The sequence below is a fragment of the Pan troglodytes genome, chromosome 3, assembly GCF_028858775.2.
Source record: "Pan troglodytes isolate AG18354 chromosome 3, NHGRI_mPanTro3-v2.0_pri, whole genome shotgun sequence".
Lineage (NCBI taxonomy): Eukaryota > Metazoa > Chordata > Mammalia > Primates > Hominidae > Pan > Pan troglodytes.
This window is the reverse complement of record NC_072401.2, coordinates 100,261,584-100,277,257: the sequence shown is the minus strand read 5'-3', so window position 1 is coordinate 100,277,257 and position 15,674 is coordinate 100,261,584. Positions and strand designations below refer to the sequence as shown.

Genomic DNA, 15,674 nt, shown 5'->3' with positions numbered 1-15,674 from the left:
GGAATCAAATTTGACTTGTAGATCCAATAAAAGCTGAAAACTGGCCTCATATCTTGTCTACACAGTCCCTGTACAGGGTTCCTAACTGTAGTAAGTAAGGAATGTTACTTTCTGACAGGCACAGGAGCCCCAAGTTATCTTAGGACATCAAGAGGAGAGGAATTTGCCCAATTCCTAGGTATTTGAGGGTACAAACCCTGGCCTGGGCTTGACTTCAGAAAAAGTCTTATCTGAGATTCCTTTTATGGAACAAAGTTCCATCAAAGCCCATTTTAAAAGCCTATGTAAAAAATAATTATTTTTGCTGCACTTTATACGAATAACCAGGCCAAATATAATAAAGCAAATCATTCTTGCCATAATTTGTCTTTAGTAAAAATGGGAAACTGGAAAAAGAAAAAAATTATTTCAAGAACTATGATATATCTGTTATTAGATTCTAATGCCATCAGTTGTTTTTGAGTTGTTTCTTTTCTTTTTTTTTTTCCAGCAATAGACTGACTGCCTATTCCTGTGAATCGACAAGTGATCTCTGGCTGCAGCTCCGAAGAAACAAGGACGGGTAATGTAAAAATTTGGATCAATATTCTAATTCTGACCACATGTTGGAATCAGCTAGCAAACCCATATCAGCTTGGTTTCAATAATTGTGCAGTTCATGGAAATCCTTCTTATTTAGTTTACTTGGGATAATTTTACTGATTTTGTTTTACTGTTGTGGAAAATATTGCTGTTGTACTCTGTTTAGGAAAGCAGGATAAGTTTACTGAATGTTTTCTTAAATTGAACACTTATTAATCTTCCAGATACCACCTTTTGTCAGAACTCAGAGTTATGAATGACCCTCAGCATACAGATATCTTGTGGCCGAGCTCCTCTCTATCCTGAATACGAGAGACCCTAATAGGCAAGAATATCATTGCCCCCATTCAGCCTGAAGAAGTTACAGAAGATGGGTATTCATTCCTCTACAACCATTAGGATTACAGGTTGTTTTATAAAAGGGAGGGGGAAATATGTCACAGGTGTTTGAACCAGAGCAACTCCATCTTGAATAGGGGCCTGGTAAAATAAGGCTGAGACCTGCTGGGCTGCACACCCAGGAGGTCAGGCATTCTTAGTTACAGGATGAGATAGGCGGTTGGCACAAGATACAGGTCATAAAGACCTTGCTGATAAAACAGGCTGTGGTAAAGAAGCCAGCCAAAACCCATCAAAATCAAGATGGTGATGAGAGTGACCTCTGACCCCTCTCACTGCTTATTATATGCTAATTATAATGCATTAGCATGCTAAAAGACACTCCCAGCAGCACCATGACTGTTTATAAATGCCATGGCAACATCAGGAAGTTACCCTATATTGTCTAAAAAGGGGAGGAACCCCCAGTTCCCAGAATTACCTACCTCTTTCTTGGAAAATTCAAGAATAATCCACCACTTGTTTAACATATAATCAAGAAGTAACAATAAGTACAGGCAGTTGAGCACCCCAAGACACTGCTCTGCCTATGGAGTAGACATTTTTCTATTCCTTTACTTTCTTAATAATCTTGCTTTCACTTAAAAAAAAGATGATATATCATGACCAAATTGGATTTATGTAAGGATTTCAAGTTGGCTTAACATCAGAAAACTTACCAACGTAACTCACCAATTAATAGATTAGTGGAGAAAAATTTTAATATTTCTCAATATATGCAGAAAAAGGATTATACTAAATCCAATATCCATGATTTAAAAAATACTGCTAGTAAATTAAGAATAGCAGGGAACTTCCTTAATCTTACAGAGAGCATCTACCAAAATTTACAGCAGATGTTATATTTAACCAGGGAAAGTAAAAAGGTTTCCCTTTAAGAATGGGAGAAAGATAAATTTGCCCACTTCTATTCAACATTCTATGGGAGGTCCTAGAGAGATCACGAAACTGAAAATAGCAATGCACAGGAGTATGAGATAAAAAATAAAATTGTCATTATTTGCAGATAATAGGATTGTGAACTTAGAATTTAGCAGGGTTTCTGGGTTCATAAGCAATATATAAATCATATTTTTATATATCATTAACAAGCAGTTAGAAAATAAAATTTAAAATAGGCAATATTAGCATTAGCATAAAAAATGTCTAATGAACAGATCTAATGAAAAAAATGTTAAAGACCTTTATGCAGGAAGCTAAATAGATTACTGAAAGAAATTTTAACAGATTTAAATAAGGGGAGCTATATGTCATGTTCATGGAATGAAAAATCCAATACTGTAAGCTGTCAATTCACTCAAATTGCCCATAGAGCTATAGATTTAATGTAATATTAATCAGAATGGCAATGGAAATTTTGTGTATAAATTAACAGTGATTTAAACTTATGTGGAAATAAAAGGCTAAGAATAGATAAGACACTCAATAAAAAAGAACAGTTTTCAGGGAACTTGCCCTACCAAGTGTCAAGACTTATTTTTAAGTATTAGGAATTTTAAAAATACAGTCTTTTGGTGCAAAGATCAGAAAATAAGACAATGGAATACAATAGAAAACCCAGAAATAGACTCATATATATGAACACCTGATTCATGACAAAGATGACACTATCAGTGGGGGGAAAAGATGGCCTTTCCAACAAATGATGCACGAAAAATTAGATATTGCTGTGGAAAAAAAGAAGCTTCAGCCCGAACTCATATCACAAACACACAGAGTAATTCCAGCTGAGATAAAGACTGTATTAGTCCATTTTCACACTGCTGATAAAGACATACCTAGACTGGAAAGAAAGAGAGGTTTAATTGGACTTACAGTTCCACATGGCTGGGGATGCCTCAGAATCATGGTGGGGGCGGGGGGAAAAAGGCACTTCTTACATGGCAGCGGCAAGAGAAAATGAGGAAGAAGCAAAAGCGAAAACCCCTGATAAACCCATCAGATCTCGTGAGACTTATTCACTGTCATGAGAATAGCATACCAAAGACCGTCCCGCGTGATTCAATTACTTCCCCCTAGGTCTCTCCCACAACACATGGGAATTCTGGGAGATACAATTCAAGTTGAGATTTGGGTGAGGACAGAGCCCAACCATATCATTCCGCCCCTGGATGCTCCAAATCTCATGTCTGCACATTTCAAAACCAATCATGCCTTCCCCAACAGTCCCCCAAAGTCTTAACTCATTTCAGCATTAACCCAAAAGTCCCCAGTCCAAGGTCTCAAGGCAAATCCCTTCTGCCTATGAGCCTGTAAAATCAAAAACAAGCTAGTTACTTTCTAGGTACAATGAAGATACAGGTATTGGGTAAATACAGCCTTTCCAAATGGGAGAAATTGGCCAAAACAAAGGGGTTACAGGACCCATGCAAGCCTGAAATCCAGCGGGGTAGTCAAATCTTAAAGCTTAAAAATGATCTCTTTGACTCCAGGTCTCACATCCAGGTCACGCTGATGCAAGATGTGGGTTCCCTTGGTCTTGGGCAGCTCTGCCCCTGTGGCTTTGCAGGGTACAGCCTCCCTCCCAGCTGCTTTCACGGGCTGGTATTGAATGTCTGTGGCTTTTCCATGCACACAGTGCAAGCTGTTGTTGGATCTACCATTCTGGGGTCTGGAGGACGATGGCCCTCTTCTCACAGCTCCACTAGGTAGTGCCCCAGGAGGGACCCTGTGTGGGGGTTCTGACCCCACATTTCCCTTCCACACTGCACTATCAGAGGTTTTTTATGAGGGCCCCGCCCTGCAGCAAGCTTTTGCCTGGGCATCCAGGCGTTTCCACACATCTTCTGAAATCTAGGCAGAGGTTACCAAACCTCAATTCTTGGCTTCTGTGCACCTGCAGGCTCAACACCACATGGAAGCTGCCAAGGCCTGGAACTTCCACCCTCTGAAGCCACTGCCCAAGCTGTATGTTGACCCCTTTCAGCCATGGCTGGAGTGGCTGGGGCACAGGACACCAAGTCCCTAGGCTGCACACAGCACAGGGACCCTGGGCCCAGTTTTTCCTCCTGAGCCTCCAGGTCTGTGATGGGAAGGGCTGCTGTGAAGGTCTCTGACATGGCCTGGAGACATTTTCCCTATGATCTTGGGGATTAACATTAGGCTTCTTGCTATTTATGCAAATTTCTGCAGCTGGCTTGAATTTCTCCCCCCAAAATGGATTTTTCTTTTCTACTGCATCATCAGACTGCAAATTTTCCAAACTTTTATCTTCTGTTTTCCTTTTAAAATGGAATGCTTTTAACAGCATCCAAGTCATCTCTTGAAAGCTGTGGTGCTTAGAAATTTCTTCTGCTGGATACCCTAAATCATCTCTCTCAAGTTCGAAGTTCCACAAATCTCTATGGTAGGGGCAAAATGCTGCCAGTCTCTTTGCTAAAAGATAACAAGAGTCACCTTTACTCCATTTCCCAACAAGTTCCTCATCTCCATCTGAAACCACCTCAGCCTGGTCCTATTGTTGATATCACTATCAGCATTTTTGTCAAAGCCATTCAACAAGTCTCTAGGAGGTTCTAAACTTTCCCACATTTTCCTGTCTTCTTCTGAGTCCTCGAAACTGTTCCAACCTCTGCCTGTTACCCAGTTCCAAAGTCGCTTCCATGTTTTCGGGTATCTTTTCAGCAACACCCCGCTCTACTGGTACCAGTTTACTGTATTAGTCCATTTTCACACTGCTGATAAAGACATACCTGAGACTGGGAAGAAAAAGAGGTTTAATTGGACTTACAGTTCCACACGGCTGGGGAGGCCTCAGAATCATGGCGGGAGGCAAAACATGCTTCTTATATGGCAGTGGCAAGAGAAAATGAGGAAGAAGCAAAAGTGGAAACCCCTCATAAATCCATCAGATCTCATGAGACTTATTAACTACCATGAGAATAACACAGGAAAGACCAGCCCCCATGATTCAATTACCTCCCCCTGGGTTCCTCCTACAACATGGGAATTTTGGGAGATACAATTCAAGTTGAGATTTGGGTGGGGACACAGCCAAACCATATCAAAGACCTAAATAAAAGGCCAAACAATGAAATATTTAGAAGATAACATCTTCGTGGCCTTTGGCCATGGCACAAAATGCATTAATATTAAGAAAAAAATAATTTGATTACATTAAAATTATGAGCCTGTATCTCTCAAAAAAAGACCATTAAGATAGTAAAAAGGCAAGCAATAGAGTGGGAGAAGGAAATTGCAACATATATAGCCAACCAGAATATATAAAGCACTTCTACAGCATCAAGAAGGAAAAAGTTAAGAAAACTCACAGAAAAATTGCCAAAAAACCTAATCAACTTTACAAGGAAGATACCCATATAGTTCACAAACATGTGAAAAGGTGCTAAATCTTATCAGTATTTAGGAAAATATAAAGTAAAACCACAAGATAGTACCCCACACCCACCACATAGGCAAAAAAAGTCCTGCAAAAATTGAAAAGCCCAACAAAAAGTGGAAGGGTTAAATATTTTAAAAATTACATTGGTAGATCAAAATCCTACCATATTAATAACTGCATAAATATAAATGGACTAAACTATTAAAAGGTAGAGATTATCAGAATGGATTAAAAAAGCAAGACTGACTCCAATGTATTCTATCCACAAGAAACGAACTTTAAATATGAAAGATATATTAAAAACAAAAGGATGGAAAGAGATATACCATGCAAATGATAAGCATCAGCATGTTGGGATGGGCATATAAGTGTCAGTTAATATACCTGACAAAACTAGTATCACAAAGCAAGGCTACAGGGTAATTGTACACATATCAGTGCACAAACTTTAAAATATTAACAGTTAGAATCTAGTAGCACACCCGGGCATGGTGGCTCACACCTGTAATCCCAGCACTTTGGGAGGCCGAGGCAGGCATCAGGAGTTCAAGACCAGCCTGACCAACAGGGAGAAACCCCATCTCTACTAAAAATACAAAATTAGCCAGGTGTGGCAGTGCATGCCTGTAATCCCAGCTACTTGGGAGGCCAAGGCAGGAGAAACGCTTGAACCTGGGAGGCAGAGGTTGCGGTGAGCTGAGATTGCATCACTGCACTCCCGCCTGGGCAACAAGAGCAAAACTCTGTCTAAAAAAAAAAAAAAAAAGGAATCTAGTAGCACATTAATGCAGTAATAGCCTATACTCTAGTTGAAATCATATCAGAAATACAAGAACAGTCACAAAGAAAACAATAACAGCTAACCAGGTTAATAGATAAGAAATGAGAATGACAGGATTATCTCTGTTGATGCATACAAGCATTTAAAAAATTTCAATATCTCTTTTTGATTTTTTAAAAAATAATAAGAATTAGAAATTTTCTTAACACATTTTTAAAGTCATGTATAGGCTGGACTGGGCTTTTACCTAGGGGGAGTAGGGGACAGTCCTTTTCCAAGCTCCTTTAGGTTGTTGGCAGTGGTTAGCTCTTTGTGGTTGAAGGATCGCACTTCCTGTTTCCTTGCTTGCTGTCCGGCAGGGACTGCTCTCAGCTCCTGGAAGCTGTTAATATTTCTCACCATGTGGTTTCCTGCACTTCCAAAGCCAACAATGACATGTCAAATGTTTCTGACACTTGGAATCTCTCTGACTTCCAGCTCTACTACCAGCTAGAGAAAAATCTGTTTTTATAGGGCTCATATGATTAAATTACACCAACCAAAGTTCTCTATCTCTCTATTTTAAGATCACATGATTAGTAACCTTAATTACATCTGCAAAATACTTTTGCCATGTAACTAATATAATCATGGGAGAAACACCAGGGGGCAGAGACCATGGTGACCATCTTAGAATTGTGCCTACAACAGAAGCTTAGAGAAACAAGGACAGGATTATGAAGGTGTGGTGTACGCCATGAATAGAGAGAAATAGCCTTAGGCTGTAAAAATTTAACATGTGATTTTTTTCTCTGTAACTTAAAAATAATCTTAAATTGAGAAAAATACTCTCATAAAAAGGTAAAAGACAAAAGGGACATATATTAAATTGCAAATTTTTTGAATAAACTAGGTTGGTGCAAAAGTAATTGTGGTTTCAGACTGAATTTTAAATCATTATAACTAGGCTTAAACATCTTTATTAATGAAAATCGGAACCATTACAATCAACACATTTTTGTCAGTGAGATATGTTTGTTTATTCCTGTAGTATAAAGATCCTTGCTTCAAGATTTGACAAATGCTTGGTTGGCAGATGAGGCCAAATTTCGTAGCATAATTCGTCCAACTTTTGAAGCGTTGGTTGTGCAATGTGCAGTCAGGCATTGTTGTGAAGAAGAATTAGGCCCTTTCTGTTGACCAATGCCGGCTGCAGGCTTTGCAGTTTTCGGTGCACCTCACCGATTTGCTGAGCATACTTCTCAGATGTAATGGTTTCACTGGGATTCAGAAAGCTGTAGTGGATCAGACTGGCAGCAGACCACCAAACAGTGACCATGACCTTTTTTTGGTGCAATTTTGGCTTTGGGAAGTGCTTTGGAGCTTTTTCTTGGTCCAACCACTGAGCTGGTCATTGCTGGTTGTTGTATAAAATCCACTTTTTGTCACATGTCACAATCCAATCGAGAAATGGTTCATTGTTGTTGCATAAACTTCTGGAACCACCACTGCACTGTACGTTCATTAGCAGTTCTGGGCCAGATGCACTGTTGATGTTGCAAGTTGTCTCCTCTGCTTTACGACCCATTTTGAACTCAACTAAGAAAATTGCTTTTTGTCTAACATCATTTCTGTAGTCTAAAATAAACATAAACAGAAAGTAATAAGTTATTAGCCAAAAAAGTGAGAAATACCCATTAAAATGGTGTATAACATAACCACATTTATTTAAGAATGTATTCCAATATCAAATGGCAAATTTTAACAATGCAAAAACCACAATTACTTTTGCACTCACCTAGTATTATTTTAATTTCAGCACAGTGCTGAGCACACAGCCACTGTCCCCAACCATTTCTGTCATTATTTAAATGAAGACCACTCGAAAATTCTGTTCTCTAATCATCACAGGATTTCTATGTGGGATAATTTGGAGATGGATTTCTTTAATTTTTTTTCAAGATAAAGAGCTATTAAATTAGAAGTGTGTGTGTGTGTGTGTGTGTGTTTAACTCATTGTATGACATGGATCACTACGGCCTGTTTTAAGGGACTAATGGAAGTCATCCGGGAACACTAAAATTAACCACCTCACAATATTCCAAACTAATGGGAAATGCATGACTAATTCTATTCTGATATGGGACACCAATGCTACATAAAAATTATTTCAAAAAATTTAAAAGGAGTATTTTTTAAAATTAATGTTTTTAGAATTACCTTTTAAAATTCTAGATGAAAAATTCCTTTAAAGGTGTTAGAGATTACTAAATAAGAATGAACATATTTTGTGGAGAACTTATGTTGTACAGTGTATTATTTTGTACTCCAAATATCAGTTGTCAGACACATGCCCAAAATAATCTCTGACACAAGGTATCCAAGTTCATACTGTCTAATTTGTAAAACTTGATTCTCAGAGAGGGCTTCAGTGTGTTATTTAGAAGCTCACATCTTTGTCTCAACTTTTCATACATGCAAACGTATAATTTGAATAACAGCCTGTGGAAAAAGCAACTTCCTCACATCATTCACCAATCACAAGCCTCCCTTCTTCCTTATATATGCACACACTTAACCTTCAAGTTTTTTTTGTTTTTTTGTTTTTTTTTGAGGCAGAGTTTTGCTCTTGTTGCCCAGGCTGGAGTACAATGGCATGATCTTGGCTCACCACGACCTCTGCCTCCCAGGTTCAAACCATTCTCCTGCCTCAGCCTCCCGAGTAGCTGGGATTACAGGCACATGCTACTGTGCCTGGCTAATTTTGTAGTTTTAGTAGAGACGGGGTTTCTCCATGTTGGTCAGGCTGGTCTCGAACTCCTGACCTCAGGTGATCCACCCGCCTCAGCCTCCCAAAGCACTGGGATTACAGGCATGAGCCACTACGCCCGGCCTTCAAGTTTTATTTATTTATTTTGAGATGGAATCTTGCTCTGCTGCCCAGGCTGGAGTGCAATGGCACAATCTCAGCTCACTGCAACCTCCACCTCCCAGGTTCAAGTGATTCTCCTGCCTAGCCTCCCGAGTAGCTGGGATTATAGGCACCCACCACCACGCCCGGCTAATTTTTGTATTTTAGTAGAGATGGGGTTTCACCAGTTGGTCAGGCCGGTCTCGAACTCCTGACCTCAGGTGATCCTTCTGCCTCGGCCTCCCAAGTGCTGGGATTACAGGCGTGAGCCACCATGCCCGGCCATCTTTCAAGTTTTTTAAAATGTTGTTTTAACAACATCAACTGGAAAAGCATGGAAATAGTTAAGAATGCACTTTGTATCCATTTGGGTTAACTTTATTTTGATAACAGGGTTTTCATCATCACTTCTAAATTATTTATGAGGTAAAAGAAAAGTAGCATGTCATAGTAGAAAGTGCCCTGGGTTAGGATCCAGGGGGCCTGGGTTCTGGTCCTGACTGTACTCTGCTACTACCTACTGGACAAGTCTCTTAACCTTTTACTGATCCCCCTTTTTCAACCAGTAAGACAGGTTGTATTCGATCATTGTTTCCCAAAGTGTGCTTCATTCATGAGTATTAAATGCTAAAGAAAGTTTGGGAATATTGGATTAAGCCAAGTTAAAGATTTTCTTTAATGTAGGATTTCTCAGAAGTTTTAACATGCCAATGTGTATTGTGGATTTTCAAAGTAGAAATGCATTATGCAGGATCTCCTAAATTTGCCTGACTAAAGAACTCTTTTACTGAAAAGCACTTAATAGAAGCACTGTCAAGAATTGCTGAACCCAGAGATCGCTGAATTACTGTCCAATACCATGATTCTATCATGATTTCCAGGCCATTGTTCTAATCCTTTAGGGACTACACTCACATCTTGGTATGAGACTTTAGGTCTACTGTCCTGAAAATTTGTCCAGGAAGCCAGAGATGCAAGTAAATGGGTCTAAAATATGTTCAGTAATGCAAACTTGTATCCTAAAATATTTCAGAAGGGAAATACAGACATGCCATTACATGATTATCATTTTTTAGTAAGATACAATTTTTTGGATAACAGGAATGAAAAGTTCTAGATTTTACATTAATATTTTGCTCTGACTTTACTAAAGATATTAAAATAAGAGTAAATTTCTATTTTTTAAAGGATAATTGTTAAAGCTATTACAATGAGAAAGTGATTTATAAAGAAAGCAAGTCTTTAAAGACAAATAGAATTTTAAATTAACTCTTCCTTCTAATTTTTGAAGAGTGATATGTTTACCCATTATTTGCAATTCAAAAAATTATATGTGTACTTGCTAACCTGCCACATTGTGATTTTTGATATTCATTTGAAGTAAATTCACCAAATTAACCATAATGATATCTGTTTTTTGGATTCGTGTGTTTGTTTGTTTGTTTAAAAGGGTCTCGCTCTGTTGCTCAGGCTGAAGTGCACTAATATTGATTATGGTTCACAGCAGCGTCAACCTCCTGGGCTCAAGAGAGCCTCCCACCTCAGCCTCCCAAGTAGCTGGGACTATAGGTACATGCCACCATGCCCAGCTAAGTTTTAAATTTTTTGTAGACAGGGTCTTGCTATGTTGCCAAGGCTGATACCAAACTTCTGAGCTCAAGCAATCCTCCCACCTTGGCCTCCCAAAGCACTGGGATTACAGGCATGAGCCACCGTGCCCAGCCATAAGCATAAGATATTATACTTCATGGATCAGTAAAATATATATTTTCTTTCTCTTTCTTTCTTTCTTTTTCTTTCTTTCTTTCTTTCTCTTTCTTTTCTCCTTCCTTCCTTCCTTCCTCCCTCCTTCCTTCCTTCTTTCTTTCTTTCTTTCTCTCTCTCTCTTTCTTTCTTTCTTTCTCTCTTTCTTTCTTTTTTTTTTTTCTTGAGACAGACTCTTGCTCTGTCACCCAGGTTGGAGTGCAGTGGACCGATCTCGGCTCACTGCAACCTCTGCCTACCAGTTTCAATCAATTCTCCTGCCTCAGCCTCCTGAGTAGCTGGGACTACAGGCATGCACTACCACACCTGGCTAATTTTGTATTTTTAGTAGAAATGGAGTTTCATCGTGTTGGTCAGGCTGGTCTCGATCACTCTGGACCTTAGCTGATCTGCCTGCCTTGGCCTCCCCAAATGCTGGGATTAAAGGCCTGAGCCACTGTGCCCCTCCACTAAGATATATATTTCTAAAAACATTGGAGAATGTGGGAGTTCCCAACCTTTTTTTATTTTGGCCAGGTAGGGTATATTTAAAAGCAACTGAAAAAAAAAAAAAAAAGCAACTAGCATCTACTATTTCCATAAGATAAAAACATAACATTTTAGCACCATAAATTTAGGAAAGACAACATCAGAATAAAAAAAGATAGTTATTTAGGCTGGGCATGGTGGCTCATGCCTGTAATCCCAGCACCTGGGGAGGCCGAGGAAGGGGGGTCACTTTAGGTCAGGAGTTTGAAACCAGCCTGGCCAACATGACGAAACCCTGTCTCTACTAAAAATTCAAAACAGCTGGGAGGGGTGGTAAAATTCAAAAATTAGCTGCTCCTATAATCCCAGTTATTTGGGAGGCTGAGGCAGGAGAATCGCTTGAGCACAGGAGGCAGAGGTTGCAGTGAGTCAAGATCTCCCCACAGCACTCCAGCCTGGGCAACAGAATGAGACTCCGAAGAGTTATTTGAATGTTAGCTTCATAAAAGGTCAGCTACATTGCTCCCTTTTTCATCAGTTTCACGTAGATTAGGGAAAGCTTCACCACACAACTCCTCTGGTCCAGGGACCAGCCACTGTTTCAATCAGGTGTGAAGAGCCTCCTTGCCTGGAAGGCCGAGGTCCTGGGAGACAAATGTCCCGCCCTAGGCAATAGATCTCCTGAGGCCACCTCTAAGCTGCAGTGTTTGGGAGAAAAGTTGGGTTATGTTTGTTGATTGGTTGGTTCTGTTTTCAATATTGCTTGCTATTTCTTTTATGTTGTTTCTTTCTCTTAACACCCTTTTCTTTCTCATTTTTCCTTCATTGTTACACAATCTAGTCTCCTGAATCCATTACCTTAATTGGAAAACTCAGAATAAAAATTACACAACACTTTTTTAAATCCAGCAGAGCCAGTCAGGGAGAAGCTGATTTCTCCATGGGAGGAAGTAAGGGGACGAGGGATAGAACAAGGTAGAATGGTTGTCCTAAATGCCCTTTTTGAATTTGGCACATTACATTCTTTCACCATTGCCTCAGCCTTTGCATGCTCAGCAAGGAAGCACTTTGAGTCAATTATTCTTTGAAATGTTTCTTTCAGTGCCACTGTGAGTTGGTGACATTTTCCTTGGCTGCCTCTCATGACCTATTTATAGTACCTGTTTTAAAAATATGCCTGGTTTGACACTTCAGAGTCTATCAGAAGTATGGGAACATGAATAAAAAAGGGTATGAAAATTAGCAAAAAATAAACAAACCTATATATATACACACACACACACACACACACGGGTTTTATGACTACTCCTAGATTATTTGTGTGTGTGTATATATATATAAAATAGATTATTTGTGTGTGTGTGTATATATATATATATATGTAAAATCTGGGAGTAGTCATAAAAGTCTAGATTTCTCTGGTCTTCAATAGCAGAGTCAAGGTGAGAGCTACTGAGCTATATCTCAGTTTCTCCATTTGTCAATGTCCAAGAGGTAAAGAAGAAGTCAGTCTGAAGAGGCACAAAATGGGGACCCACACAAGTTCATTTTGCCCCTTCTGCGTGAGCAAACACACCTATATGACCAACTCCAGCCCTGAAGGAGAAGCGACTCTCAGAGTATGGAGAAGACATTCTTTAACGTTATCAATGTTGGTCAACATGAGCTCTCAACCCAGAGCACCCTTGCCCACATGTTATGAGTCCCCCGTGCTGAGAAGGCATTTTACTGATCATATTGCCTTCTCTTCTAGATTCTGGATTTTTCACAGATCCAGCCTGTAGCTACTTTCTTCAACCTCATTTATGCTCTCTTTCTTTTTGTTTTGAAACAGAGTCTCACTTTGTCACCCAGGCTAGAGTGCAGTGGCGTAATCATACCTCATTGCAGCCTCAAACTCCTCAGCCCAAGCAATCTTCCTGCCTCAGCCTCCTGAGTAGTTGGGACTACAGGTGCGTGCCACCATGCCCAGCTGATTTTAAAATATTTTGTGGAGACAAGATCTCCTATGTTGTCCACGCTGGTTTCTAACTCCTGTCTTCAAGTGATCCTCCCACCTTGGCTTCCCAAAGTGTTGGGATTACAGGTATGAGCCATTGCACCTGGCTCCCCCATCTGTGGTCTCTTGATGGGCAGACAATACATTTCATGCAGAAGGAGCAAAAACATGGCTGGATCAACTATACTTTCTGGGTAGGTTACCTGTGTTTTGGAAACATTTTCCAATTATATCAAGTTAGGTAAAATTCCATTCATTTCATCATGAAGCAAATGATACATGAATTCAATATTTTTCCTTTATTCTTTCCTTACAGCTTTTAATTATCTGCACAGAATCATTTGGAAATATTTTTATTTATATTTCAATATAAATAGAGTCCCCTGGTTCAAAATTTCAAAAATGGAAAAAGCAACCCAGTAAATGGCCTCCTTCTGTCCACGCCCCCAGTCATGTAGTGCCTGTTGCCAGAGGCCTTCAGAGTTTCCAGTTTCTTGTCTATTCTCTTGGGGAAGGGGCTGGGGAAGGACTTCTTTTGTTCATCCACAAGGTTTACCTGAAAAGTGTTTTTTCCCTAACTCTCCTGGCCTCGGCCCCCATCCCTTTCTCCTCTCCTCAGAAAATAATGAGTTATATGATTGATGAGGGTGGCAGAAAAATTGGTGCACGAAGCTTAGTTATTTCGTTCCTGCCCTTCCTTTTTGGAGCAAGGTGACTCCAGCAAACAGACTTTTTGCTCTCCAATCATGTTTAAGCATGGACAAGAGTGGCCCTCACATGGGGAGGGTTGTGGGGGCCCAGCCCAAGTGAATGAGACTGCCTAGTTCTTGGGTTTAGTACTGGGGAATCTACTGTTGGCGCATACCTGAGTTGTGTTCTCTGACATGAGCTTTATCAATAATAAAAGTAATATTTTGAATTCCCATTGCCATTCTTTGTTTTCTATCAACCACAATGTATATAGACACAGAGATATAGACACATGTAATTTTCCCCTCCTTTCCTTTAAAAAATTAAGTGATGGTGTACTAAATATCTTGCTCTCCATCTAGGAGATCATTTGTTATCAGTACATAGAGAATATTCTCATTTTCCTTTCTGGATGCATAGAATTCCCTTGTGTGGGAAGATCATTATTTAATCAGTCCCATATTAATGAACAGTAAGGCTGTTTTCAATGTTTTGGTATTACTAATGTGCTGTAATGAATGACTTTGTACAGATGTCATTTTCCATACATGCAAATATTACCTACCTGACAAAATACAATAATTAGAATTGCTGGGTCAGGCTGGGCACAGTGGCACATGCCTGTAATCCCAGCACTTTGGGAGGCCGAGGTGGGTGGATTGCTTGAGCCCAGGAGTTCAAGGCTGCAGTGAGCCATGATTGCATCACTGCATTCCAGCCTGGGTGACACAGCAAGACCCTGTATCTAAAAATGAATGAATGAATGAATGAATAAAATAAAAAGAAAAAAAAGAATTGCTGGGTCAAAAATGTGCATGTGTATTTGGATGCATTTCTGCCTTTGTAATTAGTCCACTGAGCAGTCTACCTTACCATATAACATTATTCAACTGGCTTTATAGTACATTTTAATATCTACTTTAGTATTTTTTAAATGACTTTGTGCTATTTTTTGCTGTTTAAGTCTTAATCAAAATTGTATAAAATTTATGCACCTAGTTAAGGAGAATTGACATCTTAATGAAGCTATTTCTTCATTATGATGCCTTTTTAGTTATTCAAGGCTCCTTTTGTGTCTCTTAGTAGAGTTTTAAAGTTTTCTTCATAGAGATCTTGAATAATTCTTCTTAATACTTTACCCCCAAGTATTTGTTTTTTTAAATTTTTTATTTTTCCTTCTTATTAAAAAATTAAAGCTTACCAGAAAGTTGCAAAAATAGTACAAAGAACTCCCATACTCCTCTTGCTCAGATTCACCAAGTTTTAACATGTTGCCATATTTATTTTATTATCTCTTTCTCAGTATAGATACATTTTTTTCTGACCCATTGGAGAGTATGTTACTTTTATCATGCCCCTTTACTTGTTAATTCTTCCATGTGTATTTCCTACAGACAAAAATATTTCTTATGTTGTAATAATACAGTAATCAAACTCGGGAAATTTAAAATTGCTATATGCTATTATTTAATCTGCAGCCCATATTCCAATCTCATTAATTGTCACAACAATGTCATCTGTAGCAATTTCATTCTTTCTTGGGACAGGATCAGTCACGGATCATTGCTTATCATGACTCTTCACTCTCCTTTAGAGGACATTCCTCAGTCTCTCTTTGTCTTTCATAAGAATGTCTTTGTCTTTCATAAGACATTTTGGAGAAGGCAGGTCAGTTGTTTTATAGAATTTTTTCAGTTTGGGTTTGTCTGATGGTTTCTCATAGTCAGATTCAGGTATGAACTTTTGGCTGGAAAACAAT

At 39.1% G+C, this 15,674-nt stretch overlaps 1 long non-coding RNA gene across 1 annotated transcript in view; it reads left to right on the top strand.

Moving 5' to 3' along the window:
* The first annotated feature begins 488 nt into the window (after positions 1–488).
* The window catches only part of LOC129143751 (uncharacterized), a 58,364-nt gene continuing 43,178 nt past the window's right edge, over positions 489–15,674 (top strand). The window contains exon 1 of the long non-coding RNA XR_008547569.2: positions 489–562. This is a non-coding gene — a long non-coding RNA (uncharacterized LOC129143751). The remainder of the gene's footprint in view (positions 563–15,674) is intronic.